Source organism: Crinia signifera, chromosome 6 (genome assembly GCF_055691185.1).
Source record: "Crinia signifera chromosome 6, ASM5569118v1, whole genome shotgun sequence".
NCBI classification, from domain to species: Eukaryota; Metazoa; Chordata; class Amphibia; order Anura; family Myobatrachidae; genus Crinia; species Crinia signifera.
Window position 1 is genome coordinate 210,472,284 of NC_139222.1, and position 14,316 is coordinate 210,486,599.

Below are 14,316 nucleotides of genomic sequence, written 5' to 3' on the forward strand. Positions count from 1 at the left end.
GTTGGGGCTTTTCAGCCCACTGTGAGGGGGTTGATGATGAATGTGCAGAGCTCTCGGTGCGCCATCTATCATAAGCCGTATATGTTCATACTGTACATGTGATGCGGAATGTCCCAGTCTGTGCCTCTTGCGCCCCGTACCAATAATACCTGTAACTTTTACAATGACATTTTTAATTCCAGTAGTCCAAACTTACATAATTGGTGTCTATTAAGCCAGTGTGGAACTACAAGTTCATAGTAGGGCTGTAGTTTAACGTATTGCACGGAATTCGTATTGTTGGTGGCATTAATCTTGACATTATGACGTGGTTGCATCATTAGAAGATTATAGGATTGTAATAGCATTTGCATCACTCATAGCTATTAGTCTTGCTAAATAAATTTACTTAAAACAATTTCCAATTAATCAATTTATTTTATTTACATGGCTTGCTGCTAGGGGTAAAAGTGCAAAATCTATGATACAATGGGCTGATGGTTTGTGCACTGTTCTGATGGGGAATGGGCTATGCAGGATCGGTCCTGCATTAATGGTTGCAGTGACCTCATGCTGCAGCAGCATCATCATTGACATGCGACCAGTGCAGCAAGGTTAGTGACTGGACCCACATACCTTCCAAAATGACGCATTAAGCACAAAATTCTGTTCTCTTGGACTTCCCTCTTAATGTATCGTTGAAAGACCCTTCTCATGAATTATCTAATTCAACACAGGTCAGGCATTCATACATTTATACCGCAATCAGACCACCCCTTCACACAGGAGATGAAGTCTGTGGGTCTAAAATTTAGACCCGGTACTTTGCTCTATTACATGTGTTCTTCGTCTGTGTGAATGCTCCTGGTCATTTGCAGAGTCAGAGACACGGAGTTTAAGATCCGAATTGACCCTTTAACACAGAAAAAGTACTCGGGTATTTCATAAAATTCCCTGTTGGACCTGCTTCACCTGGGAATTAAAATTTCTGTGTGAAAGGGGTATAAGAGGTAGGTCCAGGAGTAGAGCACTTTGTACCCAATGGAAGGGTACAATATATTGACACATCGTGATGTGTGCAGGTGACCTGCCCACTGCCTGTACACAAGCACAGGAGCTGTAGGTGATTTGCTGCTCAACCAGGCAGGCGCATGTAAGTGCGCACGGTACTTGTTTCCTAGCACGGCCACAATCGCATTGATCTTGTGCCCTTAATAGTGGTATGCGATGGCCCCGATTTCCCATTGAAAAGTTAAAAAATTGCGTCGGTCGCGTCGCATGCGGCTAAATAAGCATTAAATGGTCCCGATGCGATGCCCCCAATTTCCCATAGGGAACAATGTTAAATGGCTCAATTTACCCAAATCAACAGGGAACAATGTTAAATGGGCCAGAAACCCCCAAAAACACCCCTGAACAGTGAAATGGCCCCCCAAAATTAGTTAACGCCACCCCACGATCAACGTGAACCCGAAGCGTGGCGAGCGCAGCGGTACGCGTCCTCCGACCTTTTCATACCCCCACTATCCACGTCGGCGTGGAGTTGAGAATAGAATAGTGTGGCGAGCCACCGAGCCCAAAGCGTGGCGAGGGGACGCGGATACCTTCACAGGTAAACGCGTCCCCTCGCGGGCTTCACAGGTGTCCGCGTCGCCACGGACACCTGTGAAGCCCGCGAGGGGACGCGTATAACTGTGAAGGTATCCGCGGGGCTCGCTGCGCTCGCCACGCTTTGGGTTCGGTGGCTCGCTGCGCTCGCCACACTATTCTATTCTCAACTCCACGCCGATGTGGATAGTGGGGGTATGAAAAGGTCGGAGGACGCGTACCGCCGCCCCTCGCGGGCTCGCTGCGCTCGCCACGCTTCGGGTTCACGTTGATCGTGGGGTGGCGTTAACTAATTTTGGGGGGCCATTTCACTGTTCTGGGGTGTTTTTGGGGGTTTCTGGACCATTTAACATTGTTCCCTGTTCATTTGGGTAAATTGAGGCATTTAACATTGTTCCCTATGGGAAACCGGGGGCATCGCGTCGGGACCATCGCATGCGATTTTTTTAGCACGCATGCGATGCGACCGATGAGATTTTTTACCTGCGATGCCCCCGATTAGAATCGGTGTGGCCGTGCTAGGAAACAAGTACCGTGCGCACATCCAGTTGTGACGTTAAGCAGGATGGATCGGTTAGTGTGTATAGAGACCACGCTTCCCGATTTGACGACAAATATATATATATTTTGATCAATTAATCTGCACATATATCTTCTAGCGTGTAACCAGTTTAGGCTAAAGCTGGGTACACCTAAACATTTATGTGTACAATCTGTCTGGTGGGAACAATATCTGGTAATGTATTGGAGCAAAGTGCAATTAATTTGTTTACAAACACTGGAAAACAGACAAGAACAACTGTTGTTATAAGTGTGTTAAATATTTATTTATTGCCAAATATTTATATAGTAAACACATACGCTACAGAGCTTTACAGAGAAAACATTCACATCAGTTTCTACCCCAGTGGAGCTTACAATCTATATTCCCTACTACATATATACACGCACATGCAGATATTCTAGGGTTAATTATGTTAATAGCCAATTAACCTACCAGTATAATTTTGGATTGTGGGAGGAAACAGGAGTAAACCCACACAAGCACAGGGAGAATATAGAAACTCCGCACAGTTAGGAGGGTATTGAAACCATGACTTCAGTGCTGTGAGGCAGTAATGCTGAAGGCATTAGCCACTTCAGTGGTATGCCTGGAAATTTCTCAGGCTGAGCTGCGCTTTCTGCGTGGGGTCGCCTGAGAAATTTCCATTCTGTGGTGGGTTTTGCTGGGGCAGGACAAACCTGCCCCACCAAAACCCAACACTCAAGAGCTTTGCCTTTGAGCTCTGTTTCACCCAATTCTGTCAGACTGGGCTGAGAAATTGGCCCAAATTGTTTGTGTATGACATCCGATCTGAAGCGGGGTCCTGTGCGCATTGGACTGGTGTCGCATGTGCTGCACGTCCGACCTCCAAGTCAGACCCCCTCCCGGCGGCAGGAACGGAATCACATGGCGGGAGGGACCGCATGTGATCCTGCTCCTGGGCGGCTAAAGGGGGATCAGATACGACTTCACCCCTCAGAGAAGTCGCATAGAGTATGCAGGCCTTAACCAAGCCAGGTCCAAGCTGGCTAAATCAAATGGATTTGACCAATTTGTCTAAATGACCATTGTCTGTTTTCCAGCATTAGGAGAACTTGGTTGACAGTCATATTCTCCTAAATATTAGCAGATTTTTGTTTCCACCAGATTGGACAGATAAATCTTTAGGTGTGTAGCCAGATTGTTAATGGCTGTGAACATCGCTGCATCTTCTAACACAATGTTGGCAGGTGTTTTTTTTTTATTTTTTTATTTCTGCAACATTAACATTTGTATTCCTTTTGCATCGATGCTGCATTAAAAGATACAGCCGCATCTTTACTTCTTCATTTCCTGATTTCTCTCTACACCTTTTTTATTTTTTTGAGATAGGTGCCTCTGTATTCCCCCTTGATTGCTATTTACTGTCAAACTCTGCACTTAAGTATTAATTTACATCAATCACCATGGTTAAAGTAACTCCCCTCAGAAAATGTGGTCCCCCTCCACCTTTCACCAACATAAGGCAAATCTAAGCGCAGTGCATGAGGCATTTCTCCTTTGCAGCCTATACTTGGAGATCATCACTATCCTACTTGTTACATGGCCAGTGGACCCTTCAAACGTATTGGTGTGGCATAGATGCAGCAGCAATGCTAACTGCACCCAGCTCTGAATAGGGTGCAGTCAATTTACCGACAGTCAAAATTCCGACATTCATTATGCTGACATGGTCAAAATGTCGACACTGTTAGAATGCAGACATTTAAAATGTTGACATGTCCAATAGTTGACATGCATTTTTTTGTGATTTTTTTTTTTTTCTTTGAAACTGACTTGACGATCCAAATGATCATAGAGTTTGTTTATAATAGTGTGCCGTGCACACGCGGAACACTTACACGGTGTCCATGCTGACCTACAGATGGAGCCACTGTCATCAAGTTGGCTCAGGCGCGGTAAGCGCAAAAAAATAAGACACGCCTGCATCGGAGATACTCTCATGCCTCCTTCCCGGAAATGGACGCGCAAGCGGGCAAGATGCTCGCGCGTCCATGGATGCTAGCACGGCAACCACCCCACCTGTACGTTGAAATTGTGGACTTTTTTAATTTTATTTATGTGAATGCTATTTTACAGTCCGTTTTAAAGCAGTGTAACTAATGCCTAAGCATTTTCATTAGTTGCTAGTGAATTAATTGCCTGGTCTTATATTGGGGCTTATTCAGATCTAATCGCACATCTGCGAATTCACAGGCCGGGGGATTATCGGTTGTGCAAGTGTACAGATCATAGCATGCATGCCTAAGGCCGTCCTGCGATAAAATCCTGATACCTTTTTGATGTGCAAGTTGTTTGCCAGAAAGCTGGCATTTGGTGGTGGTAACCGGGCATTTTCTGAGAGTCAGGTAAAACACAGGCGTGCCCAGACATTTGAGAAGAGGGTGTGTGATTTCAGCTTTGGGCAAGATGCAGATTGCAGGCACTGAGTAAGTCCTGGGCTAGGCACAGACTGCACACAATGGAAACATCATTAGATGGTGCACTGCTTGCAAATGGATTTGCAGGTATTTGCGACCCAGCTAATTTTTGTATGCACTGCTAAGCAATTCCAGGCTTGGTCAGGGCATGATTTTACTCAGGCTGGGTGGCGTATACTTGATCGCACAGCTCTGCAATTTGTCCTGGGACAGGGCAAACTTGCCCTGGTAGGTTTGTTCTGCCCCAGCAAAACCCACCGCTCAAGGAGTTAAGGCACAAAATAGCTTCCATCCTTCTGTGTAGGTGATCTGTACACTTTCAATAAGTGGAACCAAATAAGGTAAATCAAATAAAGCGATTGCTTTCTACTTTATTTCTTTAAAAAACAGCAATCTATGAATCTTTTTGTAATTGCTCTGAGCTTTTTGTAAATGATCTCGCTCTGTTATTGGAGTATGTTCAGTAAGAAGTGCAATGTAGAGGCATGCCATCTTGTGGGTGCCTTAATGAAGGTCCTGAGGCGTTTCACTAGCTAGAGTGTTAGCTTGCTGCGCTACAGCTATTAGCTGCACTTACGCTAGTGGATTTTGTTAACTGCAGCTTAATAGCGGTACATTAAAAACGAGGCTTGATGTGCTTTGCATTAATGCCACTTCAGTTGCTTGTTTCTTTCAACATTTAGAATAACTTCTTACATTTCTATAGATTTATTCTCCTACTAAACTGGAGGAAAGAAAAAAGCCTATTTGCAAAATACATATACATTTAACTGCAGCTATGTCAAATAGCATGTCAGTTTCATCAGTGTAAAATCAGTTTACTGTATGTATCGTATATTTGAGACTAATGTTACATATTGAAGGTATACATATTTATAGAGAAAATACAAGTCCAGCAATCAGTCTATAGATCAAATCATTTATTTATTTTCAGTTTCTTATATAGCGCAGCAGATTCCGCTGCGCTTTACTATTGTAAACCGTGATAAAACGAACTGGACAGACATACATGGAGGAAAACACAAGGGCAGGCACCAGTATTAGCATAGCAGTCCCACCAAGTTACAAGTCCAGAAGGGACATAAGTGCCTCAGAGGGTTATGCGTGTGGAACTTAACTATGGTAGGCTTGCCTGAAGAGGTGAGTTTTCAGGGAACGCTCATCATTAAATCATTAGAACAACTTGAGGCTGGAACTCACACTTTATACTGTGTACTGGTTTTCAGCAAGCTTTGACACAATAGTTGGACTGCGAGTGATCAGATGCAGCTCAACATGGTGCGATTTGAACTAACTAGCTACAGTTTTTAACTATATAGTGAGAAATGATAGCCAAAATTGCACTGTGTGTACAAACCTTAAGTCTGACATTTGAAGTATTGGAGATATCCTGGTCTGCCATATATCAGCCAGGCGATTCCTCCGATCCTACTGTATACTAATTTTAGACTTATTGGAGAGTATAAATAAGACAATTGTTATTTCAATTCTACACGAGGATACCAGCGCAATCTTTCTCCTAATGTCTTTTCACCTAGCTGGTCTGCCCATAGGTTGACCATGTCGACCTATTGACTGTTTATCTAGAGGTAGACACTAGTGTTCATTCTAGCACCCGCCATCTTGGAAAACCCATGCTGTTTCTGTCCCCTGCCTGTGGTGTCTCTGTCTGCTGTGGTGTTTTTTAGCACAGGTCTGGTTTGCATATCAGTGCCGATATATACAGACCAGACTCTGCTAGAAGCACTACAGCAGACAGCGACACCCCAGGCAGGGAAGAGGAACTGCATGGGTTTTCAAAGCTGGCGGGTGCTAGAATGAACACTAGACACTGCCTATCTAATAATTGACACTCATTGATGTAACTGCCAGGAATCCTATTAGTTAATAACATGTTAACACAATAGCAGAAGTGAATGCAACACCATCTGGTATTTAAGAGTTATACAGTGGACATAAAATACATACAGTATATTTAATGATAATCACAACAATATGGATATCCAGCAGGCTAATCACCTATTTTTAAGGTCCTTGCTCTCCATTCTCATCACATCTCGTATGCAACTAGATGGTCCTGGGAGTTTTAAGTTTGTAAAATGGAGTACTACACACTTGTGCATTTTTTCAGTGCCGTACTTCCCATTAGGCACGTGCCTAGGGGCAGCACTTGGGTGCTTGTGATGGTACGGTCAGCATGAATTGTACCAGTAGCTGCAAGATATCCACTGTACTGTACCATATTCCATCTTGAATAGAGTGTAAATAGATAGGTGGTTGCGCTAGATCAATGACAGTATACAAAACTGTAATACAGCAAAATTAATAGATGAAGTAAAGTGTGCATTTATTAGTACATATTAAAAAGTTATGCAATGAGATTAATAAAAAAAGCTCAATCGAGCATAACATTTACAAGAAAACAGCTGAAATTTATCTATCTATCTATTTCCTATATATACAGTTATCCTTTTAGTTTCATTTTTCTTCAAATAATTATTTTATACTTAATATACACAGCATTATGAAAAAAGCTCAGGTATACTATATGCTTGAATATCTGCTATTATTACTATTTTTAATAAAAACATTTCTGAAATATATGGTTTTATGTCTGCCTATTTCATTAAAACAATTAATGACAACATAAGAAAAATTACATATTTTGAATTTAATATAAAGTGTTTACTTTGTGTAATTTCACTATTAAAACATATCTATATCTATATATACTTCCGGATGTCTGGAACGCAAGTTTCAAACCTTGCCAAATTCCTCCAAAGGCTCAGCAGATGTGTAGTAAGCACAGGAAGCACTTGTTCCCTGCTTTTGTAGGAACCCGGAAGTAGGCGCACACATAGAATGAGCCGAATATTAAAACATTTATCCCCCCTTGGCCGTAAAGATATGGTCACTGTGGGTGATAGCAGCGCGGACTATATAATAGCGCTGTTTAGCGCATGTGGTGGGATTTTGTGCTATGGGGTCCACTTGCGTTCCACACAAAAAACGGAAGTTCGCAGCCGGAAGTCCTGTGATGCCGGCTGCTTAATGTTTATCAAAGTTAACAATTATTTGCCTTTGTAATGCTCCTTTTTTACATAGTAAAAATATATAAATGATAAAGGTCTGTCTCTGCTTCTAACAAAGTATTTGTATTCTCACTTTTGCTTATTTTATAAATAATTGAATATGCTCAGGTGTACAATATTCTTAATTACTGAGGGTTTATACCCATGCTGTATGCCAAGCAGATCACCTTGAAAAAGCTGCTGATAGCAGCGAAACGCGTCGGTACTGGCACCCCATCTCACTATCGCTGCTCATCCAGACGTCCAGCATTAAACCACCCTGAGTGCCTTTTTTACAATTTATTGGAAATCCGAGCTGTCCCCAGATCTCATGTTCCCCACAAGGCATCTTACAACCCTTGGAGGAAAGCAACCTCTTTAATCTTGCCTCTCTGGGACCGTGAACCACCTTTTTTTTGCTTCAGATATTCCAACACTTAGAGGAACGCCACCCCCATTATGCAATTGGAGGAAGCACTATAAAGGGACGTTGTCTATCATTCATCACTCGGCCAACAGTTTTTGGGCCAAGTCAATGGGGTCTATTCAATGCTGTGGGCGAGCGGCGACAGCGAGCAGGGCTTCCTGCTCCCTGTCACCACTCACCCTGTCAGTATTAAACCCACCCTCCTCAAACGCCAATTCCCCCTCGCTCTGTTTTTTGAGCGAGGGGGAATCGGCATATGCGGCTGCAAAAGCAGCGAGACGCTGCTGAATACAGCGGGTTCGCTGCATTAGCCGAGGGTCTCGCTGTTTGGGGGAATCCTCGCTGTCCTGTGACGGCGAGGATTCCCCCGGAACGTTGAATAGGGCCAGCGGCCGGCAAGGGGGTTAAACAGTGAGGATCGCTGGTTTTCTGCGATCCTCGCTGTTTAACCCGCTCGCCGCCGCATTCAATACTACCCACTGAGGTGACATTACTAACATCCTTTATCGTTCTGGATGCAGCTGCTTTCTTGTAAATGTTATGCTCAATTTTGAGCTTTTTTATTAATCTCATTGCATAACTTTTTAATATGGATTAATAAATGCACACTTTTTGCTTTATCTATTAATTTTGCTGTATTACAGTTTTTTTTATACTGTCATTGATCTAGCGCAACCACCGTCTTTTTATAATTGTTTTTCTAAAGGGACTGACACCCCTTTTTTTTCCCCAGATTCGAAAGTACCTGTTTCCCAGTTATAAATGGATAGGGCATGCAGATACTTCCCCTGGAAACTGTCCTACTTCGTAAATATGTATACATAATAAAAAATAGTCAGTTATTGGCTTTTTTATTCTATAAAATTGGCTACCATCAAATGAGGGCTTATAACTAATCTTTGAAAGTAATACAATTAGGCAGGGGGAGGGGGGGTCTGCGGTTATTGTTGTACCTAGGGGCGCCCTCACCCCTAAATCCGCCCCTGCATTCCCTGCACATTTTCTCACACAAAACCATATATTGTGGTCATGACCACTGGTGTGAATTTCTGTCACATCACATATATAGACATAACAAATTAAACTACAAATGTATTTTAGCATAAAACGGCATAAATCTCTCCAAAGCCGACCTGTTAATTGTCCACACAGATGAGCTGACATGTTTTGTTTTTGTGTACTACCCCATGTGCAGAGATGCTGGGTGAGATTTAATAGGATGAGAGATTCAGAAGTGAATCTCTCACTTTCTGAATCTCTCATCCTATTAAATCTCACTAGGGTGACCAATCCCGGGATCGGCGGGGTCCCGGGATTTGGCCCCCAAAACGCATGCGCGCGGTCTAATGCCGGGCAGCGTCTGAGCATCGCTCAGACGCTGCCCGACATCTCCCAGCAGCACTGCGCAGCGTGACCTCTCAGCGTAAGATCAGAGGTCACGCTGCGCAGGCAGAGGTCGCGCCCGGCATTGTGATGCCGCGTCCACCCGGCCAGTGCGCCAGCCAGCACGCCAGCCCGCACCCAGCGGCATGGACGACCCGTCCCCCCACCCAGCAACCAGGCTCCCGGCAGTATGAAACTGACCGGCAACCCTCAAATGTAAGTAATTGTGGGGCAGCCAGGGCGTCTTTTTATTAGGAAAGCCAATCCCGGGATTAAGGTTTTTTCAATCCCGAATCCCGGGATTGAAAAAAATGCCCCGGGATTGGCTTCCCTAAATCTCACCCTTTGGGTCAGTAGCCTGATAATGCAGCAATATGTGTGACTTTATGAGACAAATGGATCTCCTTTAACAGAGGCAAATGTACAGTAACCTTCCAGTTAGGCTTTTGTGTTCATTATCTAACTAGCGGTCCATCGATCAAAGCTAATTGGATGTTATGGATTTCTGCAGATTTGAACTTTGTAAATAACCCCCATAGGCCAGATTATGTCTCTTAACTTTCTATGGGTTTGACTTCGGCCTACAATCAGGTGCAATTTCTAATGAGGGCAGGAAGTCATGGATCAACTTACAAGTCAGAGGTTCCTCAGTCCTGTTAACCATCTCACATTCAGTGTCCAAGAGTGAAATAGGACTTCTACCTTCGGACTGGTCCCCTCTGTGCTGTTAATAATATGCAATAGACAGAGCTAGCAATAAGGATGTTGAGCACATATGTCATCTGTTAAATCATTGAGGGTATTGCTCATAAAGGTCTGAAGAGGCCTTTCCACTGACCTCCGGGGTATACTAATTGGCTGTATTTGCCTGGCTATATTAAGCAATGAAGATTTTCGCTGATAAATAAAATTTTACGCAGTCCTTTGAGCTGAAAAAACACATCATTTCAGTTTTACCTAGTTATACATTTGATGGCATTGCTCAGATACGGTTTAGCTCATTAGGAGTTCCAGTAATTATACTGGAGAATCTTATTTTAGTATTGCAATAACCATAGTTTAGAAATAATAGTACAGGTTGAGTATCCCTTATCCAAATATCCGTTATCCAAATTATTCAGAAAACCATACATTCCGGAAAGTGAAAAGGGAAAAAAAAAATCTTTGCTAAATGAATTACTGGGGACATCAGTAACTGGCACTACTGAGGACATAATGCTGTATGTAACTGGCACTAAATATGTGCAGGAAAATGATTGCTTAGCATTGAAATTTAGTGAGAGAGTACACAAACTTTGTTTCATGTTTCAAAACCTTGTTTTATGCAAAAATAAAATATATTTGTGTGAAATGAAAGATACCTCATTGAAATATAAAAATATTCTGAAATACGGAATAATCCGTTATCTAAAATTCTTCTGGTCCCGAGCATTTTGGATAAGGGATACTCAACCTGTACGGGAAATAATGCGTCGTGCACAGGAAATATTTTTGACACATCCTGCCTCTTAAAACTGCAAACTCATATTTTACCCAGATTAATGATTTAAATCATTTAATGTACAGTGTGACGATGCAGTGGGGACCATTGTGATTAAAGCTTAGTACTTGAGGAGAAGCCTGCTCAGCAAGGGCTCCCATCACTGTCATTAAAACTCCAATATATCTTCTACATATCTGCAGAAGGACAACTTTTATGAATTACTTATTTCTGTGATGCCATTGCCTGAGCAGGGCACATATAAAAGTCTTCAGGTTCATACACATTAGACCAGGCCCCTCCAACCTGCAGCCCTCCAGCTGTTGTGAAACTACAAGTTCAACCATGCCTTGCCACAGTTTTGCTATTAGGAAATGCTTAAACTTATGACAAGGCATGCTGGGATGTGTAGTTTCACAACAGCTGGAGGGCTGCAGGTTGGACAAGCCTGCATTAGACGATAATTTTTACAATCTGCATGATAATGGATGTAGTTAATGATGCCATTGTCTAATGCACCCTGTTAAGAATGAACAACCTATCCCTAGACAGTTTAGGGAAAAAGGTCATGGGCTGTTAACCCTCCGCTACAATATAATAGACCAGGTCCCGGCAAATTTAAGAGGCGGTGATCGCAATAAGCTTTTATTGCAGCATGAAACCAAATGGATACACCAATTTTAACACAGTGCATCCATCAGGTCTTAATGAACATTGCAACTTCAATTGTTTTTTTTATGATTGGTAGTTTTGATCATTCTGCAGTGACTGTGGTGGCTTAGGATTGCTTGCTTTACCATGCCATATTAACCTGAATAGACTGTTACTTTACACAGTTATGTTAACGTTGGTTACATGCAGTATTGTTCTTTTGCAAATACTGTTCCTGTCATTATGTATCTGCTTCTATTTGTGGTCCGTTTGCATTTTTATGTTTACTTTGTGTTTCAGGACCCTTTTTTTGTTTGGGGCTGGGGTAGCCAACCCTAGTCCTCGAGAGCTACCAACGGTGCATGTTTTGCAGGTCTCCTCGCAGAATCACAAGTGAGCTATTTAGCTCCATCTGTGTATCTTTTAAAACGTGTCAGTGATTAATGAGTGCAGCTGTGCAGCAGCTAGGTTGTCTGGAAAATCTGACCTGTTGGTAGCTCTCGAGGGCTAGGGTTGGCTACTACTGGTTTAGGGGTTGCCACAACAGCGTTTAGTATACCCGTTAGCCAAGGCTGTTGCGGGTGGCACACATAGTGACGTCACTTAACTGTGACAATGTGTGTCAGCATGGCAGCCCCATCACAGTGGCGGGGGGTGTATATAGGTAAGCTTTATGTATTGTTCTGGTTGAGCCTAATGACGAGCAATAAATGCTCAAACATTGCTAACTTTAAACTGACCTGTGTCATTTTTTTTTTCTATAAAGCAAGTCCGCCTTTCATCCGTGTGAGATCTTACCAAGATCTGTTCTAATGGAAAAGAATACACGGAGGGTGCTCCATAAGCAGAAATATGTGCTGGGGTGAATATCCAAAACAGTGGGTTGTTCCCAATGCTTATCACAAAAGGCAAAAATGGAGTCACTCACCAGTCTGTTAGGAGAGATCAACTTGGTTTAATCAGGCGGCATAGCAAGGCAGTAAGGAGCAATTTACATTTCGGTCCGCCTCTGGGACCTTTGGGAGCAATCATAATGTCGATTTCTCCTTATTGCCTTGCTGTGCTAAAACAGACGTGAGTGAGTCCGCACACAAAAATTCTTGCTCATGAGCGTTTTGGTTAGTATTATAGTAAAAACCAACATAAAGTCATCGTGGCTATTAATGCCTATTGAAGTGGTTGGTGGTGCTCCCAGTATAAGTTCAGAAGAAAACTCTATTTTAAGGGATTTGGGGTTCTTGCAAGAGAGATGCAAGAACAAAAGGCTGATTAAGTCTTTTTGGGGCACTCTTTTATTGTTTAATTGTCGTATATATGTCAAAATTAAGATTTAACTTTTATTAGGATATGCCTTAAAATTTAATGTGCCCTGTCAAATAAGACAGATGTCGGTCTTATTGACAGAAATTTTTTTTTTTATTAATAATAAATACACAAATCCCCAGTTTATTTCTGAGGTCATTAGATTCAGATCTGTATCAAAATTATTCTCACACCTTGTGGTATTTTGCCTAATTGGCACAAAACAGATCTGCAGTGACTAATTAATTTTTTGGTGATTACCCAGTTAGCGAAATTAGTGTTTTAAATCAATATTGTTAGATAAAACAACTCCACATAATTGCGTGATACCCTGTACAAATATTCAGAGTTATCACTGCTCTCCTCCCAAAAAAGACACGCCCCTTAGTTTACTCTTAAAAATAATTAGTATATCTTCTTTTGATTAAATATGTATGATAGATGTATAGAGTCTGGGGTTTGTGTCACCACCCTGTTATTCTAAACACTGATTGTAGTTAGATACTCTGTGCAATTGTGACTCTGTTGCCATTCATCAAAATTCTGTACGTTTCATACAATGTTTCAATTTGGTTGGTATACAGATAGAGAAAAGGGAAAGGTGCACTTTCTCTTGTGCTGGGTCTTTTCTCCTTTCCAATATCATGTAAGATTACATCAAATACTGGGTAAGAGTTAGATCCCTCCGTCCTATGTGCACTAAGGTATAGATATAAAGTGGTGTATTAATTCCCTTTGGACCAAAATATTCCTGCTCAGATTGTCCCTGTTGCAATTAATGCAGTGCAGAGAGTACAAACGGCTGGTTTGGCCCAAACAGGTTACACTGAACCTCGGTTATGATAGAGGAGTTCAAAAAGGGGCGCATGCACCTCTTAAGGAGAGAAAGAGGTTTGGGATATTCACACAAACCTTTATTCTGCTTTCTGGCATTTGTTTTATTACAAACATAGAATGGCAGATGAGAGATATTGGCTGGTGTCACCCAAACAGAGAAACATAGGTAGCAGTCCTCTGCTGTTCCGACAAATGGTACCAGACGCTAGTCCTGATGCTAGTGCATTTGCAGGGCATGCGTCTGTTCCTGTCAGAATGAGAGAGACTACTGAATAGAGAAAGTTTACAGATTATATCTGAACAGAGTAGTGCTCCTTTGAACACAGTTTTGGAATGGCACGTGTATCTATATATTAGAGTCACAATCACTCGGACATAATGGTCGACACACAAACAGTGTCGGCTTTATTATAAACAGAGAAAGTGTTTTTCTAATGCATATGAATATCCAGCAATATAGACTCTTTTTAAGGTGCAGCTTTAAATATTACATTCAATTTGGTTTTAAAACGCAGTAGTCGACATGTGTCGATTTTTTTTATACAAGAAAAGAAGAGTATATAGATATATTCTCA

The 14,316-nt window shown here is 42.2% G+C and overlaps 1 protein-coding gene and 1 long non-coding RNA gene across 5 annotated transcripts in view; one reads left to right on the plus strand and one right to left on the minus strand.

Annotated features, from left to right (window-relative positions):
- The window catches only part of LOC146008930 (uncharacterized), a 187,241-nt gene that overhangs the window by 64,846 nt on the left and 108,079 nt on the right, over positions 1–14,316 (minus strand). The gene's annotated exons all lie outside the window — the stretch shown is intronic.
- Positions 1–14,316, plus strand: part of SLC39A11 (solute carrier family 39 member 11) — a 400,550-nt gene that overhangs the window by 128 nt on the left and 386,106 nt on the right. The window contains exon 1 of one of the 4 annotated variants that reach the window (XM_083148768.1): positions 3,285–3,360. The exons of the other annotated variants lie outside the window; for them this stretch is intronic. The gene's annotated coding sequence lies outside the window, so the exon portion shown is untranslated. Of the gene's footprint in view, positions 1–3,284; positions 3,361–14,316 lie in introns of those variants that run through there. 4 annotated transcript variants of the gene reach the window in all.